At 35.8% G+C, this 12,885-nt stretch overlaps 1 protein-coding gene across 1 annotated transcript in view; it reads right to left on the bottom strand.

Annotated features, from left to right (window-relative positions):
* The window catches only part of lingo2 (leucine rich repeat and Ig domain containing 2), a 334,869-nt gene extending 328,364 nt beyond the window's left edge, over window positions 1-6,505 (bottom strand). The window contains exon 1 of the mRNA XM_051127713.1: window positions 6,435-6,505. The gene's annotated coding sequence lies outside the window, so the exon portion shown is untranslated. The remainder of the gene's footprint in view (window positions 1-6,434) is intronic.
* Window positions 6,506-12,885: the final 6,380 nt, after the last annotated feature.

Here is a 12,885-nt window from a genome sequence, read left to right as displayed (position 1 = left end):
CTGAGGGATTGTTCCTTTAAATGCAAATGAGCTCTGCTCCTTTAAATGCAAATGAGCTCTGCTCACCCCGCCCATCTGTTCTCTCTCTGGAGTGACGAACTGCTCTGAGAGATTGTTTACTTTAGCCACATTTTGCGCGTTTAGTCGCGAAACTTGCTAACTAGCTCGTTATTAGGAAAGGTGATTGCAGAGATTCATAAAAAAAAAAAAACCTTATTCTCACTTCTGCTGTAGGTGAAGCTGGATCAAGAGTGAATTATTACATCCAGCAACATAACACCTCAATTGGAGATATTCTTGTCTAATTTACATCCCTGCTCCGGCATCAAAACAGTGGTGGTCGGACTGTTACAGCTGATCTGAGGTAAGACGCTCATGTCAATCAACTATCGTGGGACTATCGTATTTTTACAGATTAATTAAAACCACTGCATGGATTTTTATCATTATAGGGCAGATTTGTAAATACACTGCCAACACACATTAAAGTTTGCATCCGATGACCCCTTTAAAGGAATAGTTTACCCAAAAATGAAAATCTTTTTTTCAAAACCCATTCCAAACCCATAAGACCTTCTTGTCTTGTCTTGTCTTGTTCTTACTATCTTTCTGGACCTTGAACGTGTCAGTTGTGTTGCTGTCTATGCAGGGTCAGAAAGCTCTCGGATTTCATCAAAAATAGCTTAATTTGTACTCAGATGATGAATGAAGGTCTTACGGGTTTGGAACAACATGAGGGTGAGTAATTAATGACATCATTTTATTTTTGGGTAAACTATCCCTTTAAAAGCAAGTTTTGTGGCCCTCCTGCTGGAAAACTGGTTTCTGCCAAACGATCGTTGCAATGACAAACAGCTTCACATAAAATTCTTCCAAATATGCCTTTATGAATATGTATTCTACCAGTTTGTGCTCCCCAAAAGAAAGAAGGTCAGATGGGCTCGGAACAACATGAAGATGACAATCTTCATATTTAGGTGAACTATATAACCGATTAAAAAGTCTCATGTGACCTGCCGTATAATCTCATAGATTTTATGTCACAATGAACTTGCTTCCTGCATGTTAAATGTACCTTTAACCATCACTGACATTCATTTCAAGGTTAGACCCATGACTGGAATCATCAAAGGGGATCTTCATTGCACCAGGGAACAGTGACTGACAGGAAATCTGACTTCAGAGAAGACGAAGATGATGGTCCAATGAACCTGTCCATTCAGTGTGTACATACAAGAGTACTGTGCAAAAGTCTTAGGCCATTAATGTTTTCATAAATTAAAAATAGTTTTAAGCCAGTTGTTTCTCTTTTGCTCTAGTATGTCAATAGAAAATATTAGATTTCAAAACATTTCTTTTATCATTAATTATAATAATCCAGTGGGATTTTTGTATCCAGTCTGTTTGGGTTGAAAAAACAGAACAAAATGAGACAGACTAAACCCAGAACAACTGCAGCAATGTCTCTAAGACACTTCAAAACTATTAGCTCACTTTCAAAGTATAACCAAGTACTTACACATACAGACACACATCAAAATGACCCCTAAAATCTATTTAATTAGACCAGTTTGAGACTTTATCATCATCTGCCATTGGTCATCAAATAGATAGTCCTGCTCCAAGATTACTGTACATTTGTTGAGCCAATGTTGGCTCGGTCATGGTGCGGTCATGATGCTCAAAGAGCAATGACCGTGTCACAGAGGCATTATACTCAGGGGACTTGAGTGGCTATGTCTTTTAGCATTCACACATATTAAGCTGGAGAAAGTGTTAAAATTACACACTTCAACTTGAAATTGATTTTGTGCAGGCTCTTCTGTTGCGGACAGGTAGATACCTCCACATTTTAAGAGCCTCTCCTCATTAATTTCCTTCAAGCCGCCGGTCATTTAAACAAATAGAGAGGTCTAGTTTCCCACTGGGCCCACTAGCACTAGTCTCGTCATTAAGAAATGATTATGATTCTAATAACTCTTATGTCTTTTAAGCTGTTATAGAGGCAGAGGGCAATTAAAATTACCTCCTACTTCTTGTTAACTTCTAAATCTGAGGATCTCTGCACATGTAGAAAAGGAAAATTACTCTACTGTGTTCCTCTCAATCTAATCTTTTTTTTGTAAAAGCCATCTTGACATATTTCCTCATTAAAAATCATGCAGGGTAGCCTACTTCCCAGAAATCAGGCACTTGGAATCAGGGATGCCACTTTGATTTGTCCAAGTCTGTCTAAGAATAAAGCTAAGAGACAAGCCCAATCTGGAGATAATGTCATACACAGAAGCTGCAGCAAACACTAAATTTACTTTTTAAGTTTCATCTTGTTTTGGGGGAGCTCCACTGAAGCTTTTTTTTTTATTCCCCATTGTTTCCTCAGCTGCTGGTGGGAGAAGGAAGTTAACAGCCAAGCTGTCAGTTGTGCAGATGTAAGCATTCACTACATCTGCTAGTAGATAAAAAAGGTATTAAAAACAATGCAGAAGTTCTGTAATCAATAGTTTTATGGCAGTGTTCAAACTTCTGGGATGCAGGTTCGGGAAAGTCGCTCATTATCAAGCATAATATATGTAGATTACCATTCAAAAGTTTAGGGTCAGCAAGATGATTTATTAAGGATTTTGTGATATTAGGAAATAGGATATTAGGAAAAAAAAAAATTCTAGAGACATCAGTAGTACCAGTGATACCTTCAGTCCTAAAAAAGATGTCATTACACAAATATTAAAAATATACTGTCTTTATGTTGTTTCTACATTCATTTGATGTGAAATTATTGCAGTAATTAATCACAATTAATTTCATAAAAAAATTGCAATTATTTTTTTTTGTTTTGTTTTGTTTTTTTGTAATCGATTGACAGCACTAGTTGGAATATACACAGTAAAAATATTTAAAAAAAAATCTTTCAAAAAGTTGTTTTAACTTAATACAATTTGTTACGCCACTGACTGTCAACTTGAAATTTTAAGTTATTTAATGTTAATTTAAGTGACAACTGGAACAGTTAAGTTGACTAAACTAAAAAGTTTTAAGAAAACAAATTACAAATTTTTTTAACAGTGTATAAAATTACCATTTTACTGCACTGTGTATTTTATTAAATAAATGCAGCCTTTATAAGTATAAGAAAATAATTAAAAAAATATATTTTTAAAAATCGTACCAGCTTCAAACTTTTGAATGATGGTGTTTATATGTGTGTTTCAGTCATTCAAACATATTAAATAATACATAACGTATTATGTGTCCCTCAAGCAATACCCTCAATTCTAAATTCCATGCACAACCCAGTCAGGGTGACCAGAATGAAATTTACTGTCCATAAGATCTTTTCCAATTCCCAATTCCCAAGTACTTGCTTGGCTCAAGTCTCAACCTGGCCTTGGCATTTAGTGTTCATATCAAGGGAGATTATTACAGCCAATTTTTTAAACTCTAAAATGTTTTAAGCCCCCAGTCAAGGTCATTGTAGTCTTATTGAGTGTGTTTTGACTGCAGAATAAAGCTTGAGAAAGTTCAGATCATATTTTGCAGGTAAGCCCCTTTCAGTTTTAGAAGAGGTGCTGTATTATTGTATTCCATGCAGTCAATCACAGGTCACTGGCGACTGACTGTCACAGGTGGGTGGCAAACAAGCAATTTTATTTTATTTTTCACAATGTGCGAATGCAGTCTGACAATGAATGAAGAGAAAAGATGGAATGTTTTTGCAGTGCCTAAAAAGTTGTTCAAAAGGATAGAATAAAATCACCTCTTTGCATGTGTTTGAAAATGCAAATACTGTGCAATATTATCAAGCGTGTGCTGTTTACAGACCTTCTTTTTGTCTTTAGCGATGAGATAAAGACCTTCATGTTATCTGTTAATGTAGTAATTTCAAGCAAATGCGTATTATGTCATTAATTGCTCACCCTCATGTCGTTCCAAAACCGTAAGATCATCATGGTACTCTAATGAACGTGCATCGAAGACTGACACGGAAGAGAACATAAAGTTGAATGAAGTCTTGTAATCTTGTAGTTTCATAAAATTACAGTTGGATCACTGATGTCACATGGATTATTTTAACAATGTTTAACTACCTTTTGGACCTTGAATTTGCCATTTGCTTTGGAGTTTATGCAGGGTCAGTAAGCTCTTGGATTTCAAAAATATCTTAATTTGCGTTCCAAAGACGAACAAAGGCCTTACGGGTTAAGAACGACATGAGAGTGAATAATTAATGACAGAATTTTCATTTTTGGGTGAACTATCCCTTTAAATCAACTACCCAGAAGTTAAAGACCACCCACATATTTTTGACTACATATCTATTCTGCTTCTCCCCACCAAGCCCAGGGATGATACAGGGCAGCATCCTATCTGGAAAGGTAAATAAACAATCAAAAAAGGAGAAAATAAAAAGAGGAGAAGCAAAACTATTGCAAACAAAATCATAGAACTGAATGTTTTACATCCAAACTCACTGTGGAATAAATGACTTCTAGGCAAACGGAGGAAGATAAGTGTGTCTCCTTCACAAATGGTATCATCTATTATGTGACCTATTTTACAAAAGAAGTTTACTGGCTGCAGATGGGCTCATAAATTTCCAAAACGGACAAGCCAAAGATAGATACACTCTTACATATGCTCTAGAGGCAATAGCTGTGAATTGTTATTAAATCCAGATTGGCTCTTAAATGCGCCTAGTTCCGCTGTACCGTATGTTGCCAATAAAGCCGCTGCTACAAAAACCTGTAGATAAAAATAGCAACAACACTGACTTAATTTTATCTCTAAAGTGCATGTTCCCAATCACACCCCAAGCAATCCTTTTTGAAATAATGTACCAAATTATTTAAAGAAATAGTTCACCCAACAAAGAAAATTACCCCTTGATTTACTCACCCTCAAGCCATCCCAGGTGTATATGACTTTCTTCTTTCAGATGAATGCAATCAGATTTATATTATACAAAATGTCCTGGCCCTTCCAAGCTTTGTAATGCCAGTGAATGGGTGTTAATATTCAATAGTCCAATAGAAGTCCAATAAAGTGCATCCATCCACCACAAATGCGTTCCACATGGCTCAGGGGGTTAATAAAAGACTCCTCAAGTGAATCAATGAGTTTTTATAAGAAAAATATCTACACAAACTGTAATCTCTAGTTTCTGATAACAGTCGTACGCACATTCACGAGAGAGTGGCGTTCCAGAGGATGACGTAGGACCTAGGTGTAGCGTAAGCTCCAGTGAGAATGTACTAGTCTCACGAGAACCAAGTTTTGTTTACAGGAGCAAAGGAAGCAAACATTTAAAAAAAGGATTTTTAATGCTCGTTCAAATTACTTGGTTAAAAACAGGTAACAGGTAAATTCTTACAATTTTCTTACATAACTAATTTCCATTATGTTCAGTTCACTTAAATTTGTAAAAATTAATTGAGTTTAATCATTTTGTGTTGGGACTACGTGAATCATATTTGTTGACACGAAAGGTGGATGTGTAGTTCCCAGCATTTGTTTTTAATGAAAGACAATTACATGTTAGAGTTCTTATACTTGTAATTGTGAGTTATTTTTTAGATTTAGAAGAGGTTTGGAGATTATAAAAAAGTTTTGAGGTTACCACTGTGCAGAAGAGTGGCACTCATAATTAAGGTGCTGGCAGCTTCATTGGCTTCATGATTTATGCAATGAGCAATAACTGTGCTAATGCCAGTTCTGAGATCAGTCTTCTTTGCTCAACTCTTATGGTATATTACAACTATGAATAAAATTACCATTAACATGCCAACATGTGTTTTTGCTTATTATTTAAAAAACAGCTTGTGCAATGAACTATGAAAATACTTTTCAATGCAATTAGTTCAGGTACATACAGCACGACTAAAAAAAGTTCAATTAAACAAATAATATTTTGTTGAGCCAACTAAACATTATTAGTTTAATTGAACTTGTTTTAGTCTTGTGTGTATCTGAAATAAATGGGTGGAAAAGTTTACTTTAATTTTAATAAGTTCACTGAACAATTAATTTTTTTGAGTGGTTTCCTTTGTTTAGCAAAGGAAAACCAGTCTCCTCTTAGTTTATCGAAATCCTCCTATTTTTTTTTTTTTTACAAAGTTTTGTACTTCTAATTTGTGACCAGTGTTTTTTTGCTTTCTCCTCTGTGCTTCTGTGTTCATTAGCGAAAGCTAAACATTATGGTTTATAAGGTTTTAAATATGGATATTTTTCTCTCTCTTTTTTTTTTAAATATAACCCTGATTATATTTGTATGAAAGAATAAAGTTATACACACCTCGGACGGCTTGAGTAAATAAATCATGGGGGAATTTTCTTTTTTGCTTGAACTACCAACCTTTTAATGTTAGAAAGCACTTCAAGTAATGTGTTATATCTCAAGACCTCGGAACTTGGACTTGAGGACATTAGAGAAACTCTACCTGCAGGTTGTGGCAGACCAGATGGCAAGCATCAGCAATGTCATTGAAGTAATGATCAGTCAGCTGTTGCCAAATGAAGCAATCACCTTTAATGATAAAGCAACTTTAATGAGGCGCTGAGGTAAAACATGATAGTCTATACACATAAAATGACATCACACTCTCCTTCAGGAAAATTTGTTCTTTTAGAGAAATTCTAACATAAATGCATACACATAAAAAAAAAAAAAAAAAAAAAACACACACTGAAAAGGCTCAACTCATGCATTTCTGGGTCAACTTGTTCTTTTTGTTATATACATGTTTCTTTATTTTTGTTATTTCTGACTTCGTCTGTACTATTTTCCTGCTGTTTTTCTTTATCATTTGTATGGTCAGTCTGCCTGTGAGAGATTTTGTGCTGTGCACACTAAAGTACTGTGAAACTCCATGGGAGACCTCATTTATACAGTCAGTAAAAGCGCATAGTGCATTTCATTTCTGATGCCAAAAACATCCACTTTTTTCACTTTCAAAGACGACAAGACAGGTACAAGTGCTGAAACTGACAGACCTGACAAGCATTCATTTGAGTCTGCCAAACATGAGCTGCTAGATCAATTCAAACTAGAATACAGTTTGATCAAAGATCAGCCTCTCACTTAAGCATATCACTTTATCACTAAGCACTTCTGATAAAACAAACAAACAAACCTTGTCCACCGAAGGTGCGGTCATCATTTTTCTCTATAGTATACTATATCTAACTGGTGTATCTGACTGGTGTATCTATAGTAGCAATTTGCAATACGACATCTCAAATATCTGTTGCAAATGAAAAAAACAGAAAGGAAATACTCCGGAATTGGTCAGTTTACCAAGTGATTTTGTATCCAGCTTTTACTGCATGCTTTTTGAAACACAAAGTAAATTTGCACTTAGCAGCAGTGGATTTTGCTTGCAGATCAATAGTCACAGTCATTTAAAAGGGAGAAAAGAGGAGAATCTTTGGTGCATTACTACTGAATGCAATAAGTATAGACTGCTTTATATTAGCAAGTTCAGCTCTGAAACAATCCTGCGTATCAAATTATGTACAAAGATGCAGTGTGACATACAGTAAAAGCTGCACTTAAATATCTGTACTCTCATCCTCATTGTTTTTCTGTGGAACAAATTCCGTTTTTTGTTTTTTTTTTGACACCCAACAATTTCTCAGTGAACTACCCCTTTTACTTTCCTGAACCTAATTATGTCCAACCAGTTAATGTGGCAGTAAGGAATCACAGTTCTTAAATGTGGAGTCAGGTTCGTAATTCTTTATCAGGTGAGGAGCACAGGCTGACCTTTCCTGAGGGGATGTTAAAATCTGTTAGGAAGATGTGCAGTGGAATTATTCAAACCGTTGATTGAGGTTTGCCGTTTATGCTGACAGTGGTAAAGTGGATTGCTTTAATTTTCATGCCTCGTCAGAACTTTCCTGATCAGCCGCAGAGTTAGCATAGCTATGCAGGCGATTACTTTGAAATTCCACAGAGTGAATGTCACTAAAAGGTGCACAACCTCCATTTGCTGTTCCTCAGCCTCTTCTCCCCTCAGAGGAGCAGTTCTCTGTAGAAATACATAACGGTTTCTTCAAGCAGAGCCTGAATATGTGCCCTACATTTTACAACTGTTCTGACAAACAGCTATTAAGTAGCAGAAGGTATATGAGGTGAGCAAGAATACTCAGGGGAAATGGGGTTTGTCTTTTATCCCCCCACACACACACCATGTGATGAGATACGGTCATGTGGAATGGAAAGAAAATGATTATCGCTGTGCTTTTTACAAAAAAAAAAAAAAAAAAACAAACATTATTATCCAATAATTTTCCTCCAAGTGACCATGGGAACATTTATTGTTAACATATCTATAAAGGTTTTAATCATTTGCTCCTCTTTGTGAATTTTCCCTTAAGGTACATCAGCTAGTGCTTAAAATTTCTCAAGGTTAATGCAACGGGTAAAACAGAACAAAAGAACAGAAGGTTTTTATTTCAAATATGAGGTAAATTGCATATTCAAAAGCATTCAGAGCGCCTTGAGTCATTTTAAATGAGTTCCGAAGCAATCAATGTGTTTGTTACATACTGTCTGGAAAAACACATTAATAAAAAAAAATAAATAAATAAAAAAACACACACACACACACACACACACACACACAGCTCGTGTGCAACATGCCTGCATCATTATAATACTCCACTGCTCATCTAAAATTAATGCATATATTATAATTGGAAAAAAAATAAATAAAAGGAAGAAAGAAAAGAAAATGAGGATACAAGAGCCTCAATAAAGCCCCTGGCTATCAACATTTTTTGTTTAATTGTCTGTCCAGATTACATGCATTGATTATGATGATCATCACTTTGTTTTGCAGAGGGTGTGTTAGAACCTTCCTGTCTAGAACATAATTAAAGATCAATTATTCCTCTTGGCAGGAGTAATTAAATAATACCCCTGCATTTGGCGATCACTCTCTGCATCTCTGCGTAAGCCAATTCGGTCAATATCGCAAACTTTGACCCAATGAATCATCCTCAGTCTATATTGTTTTCAGTTCCCTTTCAGTTTAACACTCAGTGCTAGGTATCAAATAAGGACGCACTTTGAACAAACAACTTTCAACTTGGGTAACAAATTAGGTTTCAGCCAGAAAGATTCTTTCAAGAAATACATGCTCGACAAAACGGTTTTCACACTCTCTCTAAAGCTTTGTGATAGTAAGTGTTTAGATCACATGTATTAACTTAAGGCTTTTAGACGTCCATTTGCGAAGCATGCTGTTGTGAAAACCTAGTATTACATTGACGCTGACTGCTTCGATCAGTGTAGGCAGAGTTATTTTGTGAACCGCTGTGACGTGGCGCAGATGAATGCATCTCGCACAATAAGCTCCTTTCTCCCTTCTGACTCATATCATGATAAAATTGACTACAAGCACGCTTCGTTTTCTTAGAACATGGTAATTTTACCCAAGATGCACTAGCGTGGCTAACACACAGAATTAGGGAGCTGGCTCGTTTGGGGCTGTGCTGCGGGTTCAAGCAGAGTGAATAAAGGCTCTTGCGTACAGGTCTGGTCCCCGTTCTGCCTCCCTGCTGGGGCCCATTGATTTGCATGGCACAAGATGAAATGCATGTTTCCTGTGAGCTCATTCCACCGCTCTAAGCATTATTTTCTCCTGTTCAATCAGGACTTATCTTAGCAGGCTGATGTTTTTTATAATGGCACTCATAAATTTCACAAAACAAAGGCCTTGCTGAGATCCATTTTAACTTTCGCTTTGTGGTGGCGTAATATATTTTGGCATTGCCGAGATGTGTATTCATATTCTAGGTTAATATCCATGCACCTGGGTTAATGGAAAGGGACTGGTGGGGTGATTTAATACGAGGAAGAAGATGTGTGGTCCTCATTGGCTATATTGCAGCGTTCAGGGTCTCTTACATGCATTTCTTCTGGAAGTGATGGATGTTTATACACAGAGGATTCCATACTCTCTTGGCAATGCGGAAAACAAACTAGATAAGCTTTCTAAGGCTTAGTAATGCTTATCTTCGAGAAAAGAAAAAACATTATTGTTTAGTTAATATTCGAAGGCCCCTGAATTCAAAGACATTTTCTGTATTTCTACCGTAATTTTGTCCGAACTGCTTGTTTTATGAAACTGGGTGTATTGATATATTAAATATTATTTTTGTGATTCCAGAAGTTTGAAGAACTGTATATTCTTTAATAAAAACAATAATGAGGAGAAAAAATAAATATGATTCTAGTTTCCATCCTTATTTTATGCACCTTTCAGCATTTATTTTAGATTAGTGTTAGATTAGTTTAATAAATTAAAATTCAGTTAATTTAAATACTCTTAAAGGAACAGTTCACCCAAAAAATGAATATTATGTCATTAATTACTCACCCTCATGTCGTTCCAAACTCATAAGAACTTTGTTTGTCTTCGGAACACAAATTAAGATATTTTAGATGAATCCAAGAGCTTTCTGACAAAAGTATGGTAATGCCTTAGTAGTTTTTAGTAAATGTATTCATTGGTCTTGTTTTCTTCCAAGCCAAATAAATAAATAAATAAATAAAATTAATAATAATAATAATAATAATAATAATAATAACAATAATAACAACAAATGACATTATGCCAAAAATGTTGTCAATTAAGCTGAAATGGTATTAAACCCAGAACATTTCTTAAAGGTCCACTGAGGTGCTTTGAAACATGCAGTGTTATTCTATGTGTTGACGTAATTTAAACTTAATTAAAAAGAGGAAAACAGTGGCAGCCCCTTTTTTAAAGTCCCCCGTAGTCAAAAATGGTATTCCTTAAAACTCATCTTTGATCATCAAAATGACATATTTAAATGTTTTTTTTTTCTTGTGAAAATAATTTTCTCATGCCTTAAAACAGTTTAAATGTAACTTTACTTTAAACCCCCCCCGCCTCATTTACTATACGTAGAGCTATGAATATGCAAATTAGCCCCACCTCCACTCAGTTACACCAGCCAGAGCCTCCTGATCCACTAACCGAACTTGTAAATGCAATACAATGGCGATACACAGAAAATTACTGATAAAACTATGTTTTTTACTAGCGTACAACTACAGTGGACACTGTAACATTAGTTAAAATTACTTTATGTCCTCAAAATGCCTTGAAGGCTCGAATGCAGCCTAGTTTGTGATTCTGAATTCATGATTGAGAGCATATGTGTGTGAAGTGTGGACGCCAATGCGGGAGAGTTGGGTCTAACTCCAATCTTCTTTTACACTGTTGCCGCAGGTTATTATTCAAGTGAGCAGTTTTGCTTTTTTTAATGCTTTATTAAACGCTTTCAGTTTTGTGCTGGAAATCCTATTGGTATGTTTTGCAGGCTAATGATATCTATCCATTGACGTGATTGGTTACTGAAGTTTGTGGCGTAGCAAAAAAAGGGCTGTTTCAAACTGCATTTCTAGAACAGCTTTTGGGAAACTACAGTTTCAAGGAGAAAATACTCAGCAAAGGTGTTGATTAATGGATTGGTACATGGTTTGTCTAAAAGCATATTAAAAACACCACATAGACAAATAAACAACATAAAAAGCTTGATTTTCACTACAGGGGGATTTTAAATAGCCAATAGTGTTTATATCACAGCTTGGGCCAGTGCCGTTGAGCTCAGTAAAGCCACATTTGACAGCTTACGACAGCCACAATCTCATCCATATCAATATAAAACATACCATTCTGTGTAGAATTCAAATGGGTCTGATACGTTTTGTGGTCTGTACGATCCTCTCCATGCTATCATGTCTCTGGACTTCTTCTGCCCAGATGGAAAGCATATTTACACTGTCTAAATCGTTCCCTATCCCTTATGTAGTTCACTGCATGCCATTCACCGTACAGAAAATACTAATTCTGTGAACAAGTGATAGTGTAGGGGCGGGATGCTTCCAATTCTAGAGAGCTTTTGATTGGACAGAAAGTTTGATGAGAAGCTGAAGTGCAGGGTGATGTCATCAAAATAATTGATCCATATTGGCGGCAGTTAGAGACTGTAAGATTTGAATGCTTATATCTTGTAAATGTGGATTTTGTCATTGTTTTGAAACACACTAGGTTACAGATAAACTTAAGGCTAACATATTCATACTAAAAGCCAAAAAACTTCCATTTTGATTTCACGGGGACTTTAAAGTCTATACAAACTGGTGACAGGTACAGTGAGGAAAACCATTGTGTAAAGTATTTGAGCGACGACTCTATTGTCAAGGTATTAGTTTAACAACTAGACGATTTTCTAATAAACTATATAATAGAAACACGACAGGTTCTCCAACACTGAGTCTCTGTTCTTCTTTCCCATGCCCCCTTATCAAATGTGCTATGTGACACAGCAAACACATTCATTAAAAACAGCAAAATATCTTGTTATGAAGACATTTTTGTAAACATGTTGGCAGCACGTGCGATATTCTCTAACATGACAGAACAAGCCAGTAACTCACGTCCCATTGGGAACTGGATATTTTTGGAAGTATTAATTTGACATGACAACAACTTTCCCAAGCTTAACTATATGCTTTTTAAAATATGCATTCACACACTGTAAAGAAAAGCATGCTGCGTGCTGTTTAAACCATATAAAACTTTTCTCAGGATCATTAAATCCACAGCTAATTGGTAGTCTGTATAGTTTTGTTTATCTCCTCAGAATTGTTCATAAATTTGAATAAATTTCACTGTATTAACAAACTGCTTCCCATTGGTACCTGCTGACTGGCTCCATCTGTGCTTGGTCAGAACTTCTGGCAGAACAGGTCCTGCAGGCTCAGCAGCAAGACCTTCTGGGTTACACAAGTCCTTCTTCTATAACAAAAAAGTCAAGAATAAAAAAATATAAAATCATAGCTATACAGCACAC

The sequence above is a fragment of the Labeo rohita genome, chromosome 14 (genome assembly GCF_022985175.1).
Source record: "Labeo rohita strain BAU-BD-2019 chromosome 14, IGBB_LRoh.1.0, whole genome shotgun sequence".
NCBI lineage: Eukaryota > Metazoa > Chordata > Actinopteri > Cypriniformes > Cyprinidae > Labeo > Labeo rohita.
The sequence above is the reverse complement of the archived record's forward strand: the minus strand, read 5'-3'. Positions and strand labels throughout refer to the sequence as shown.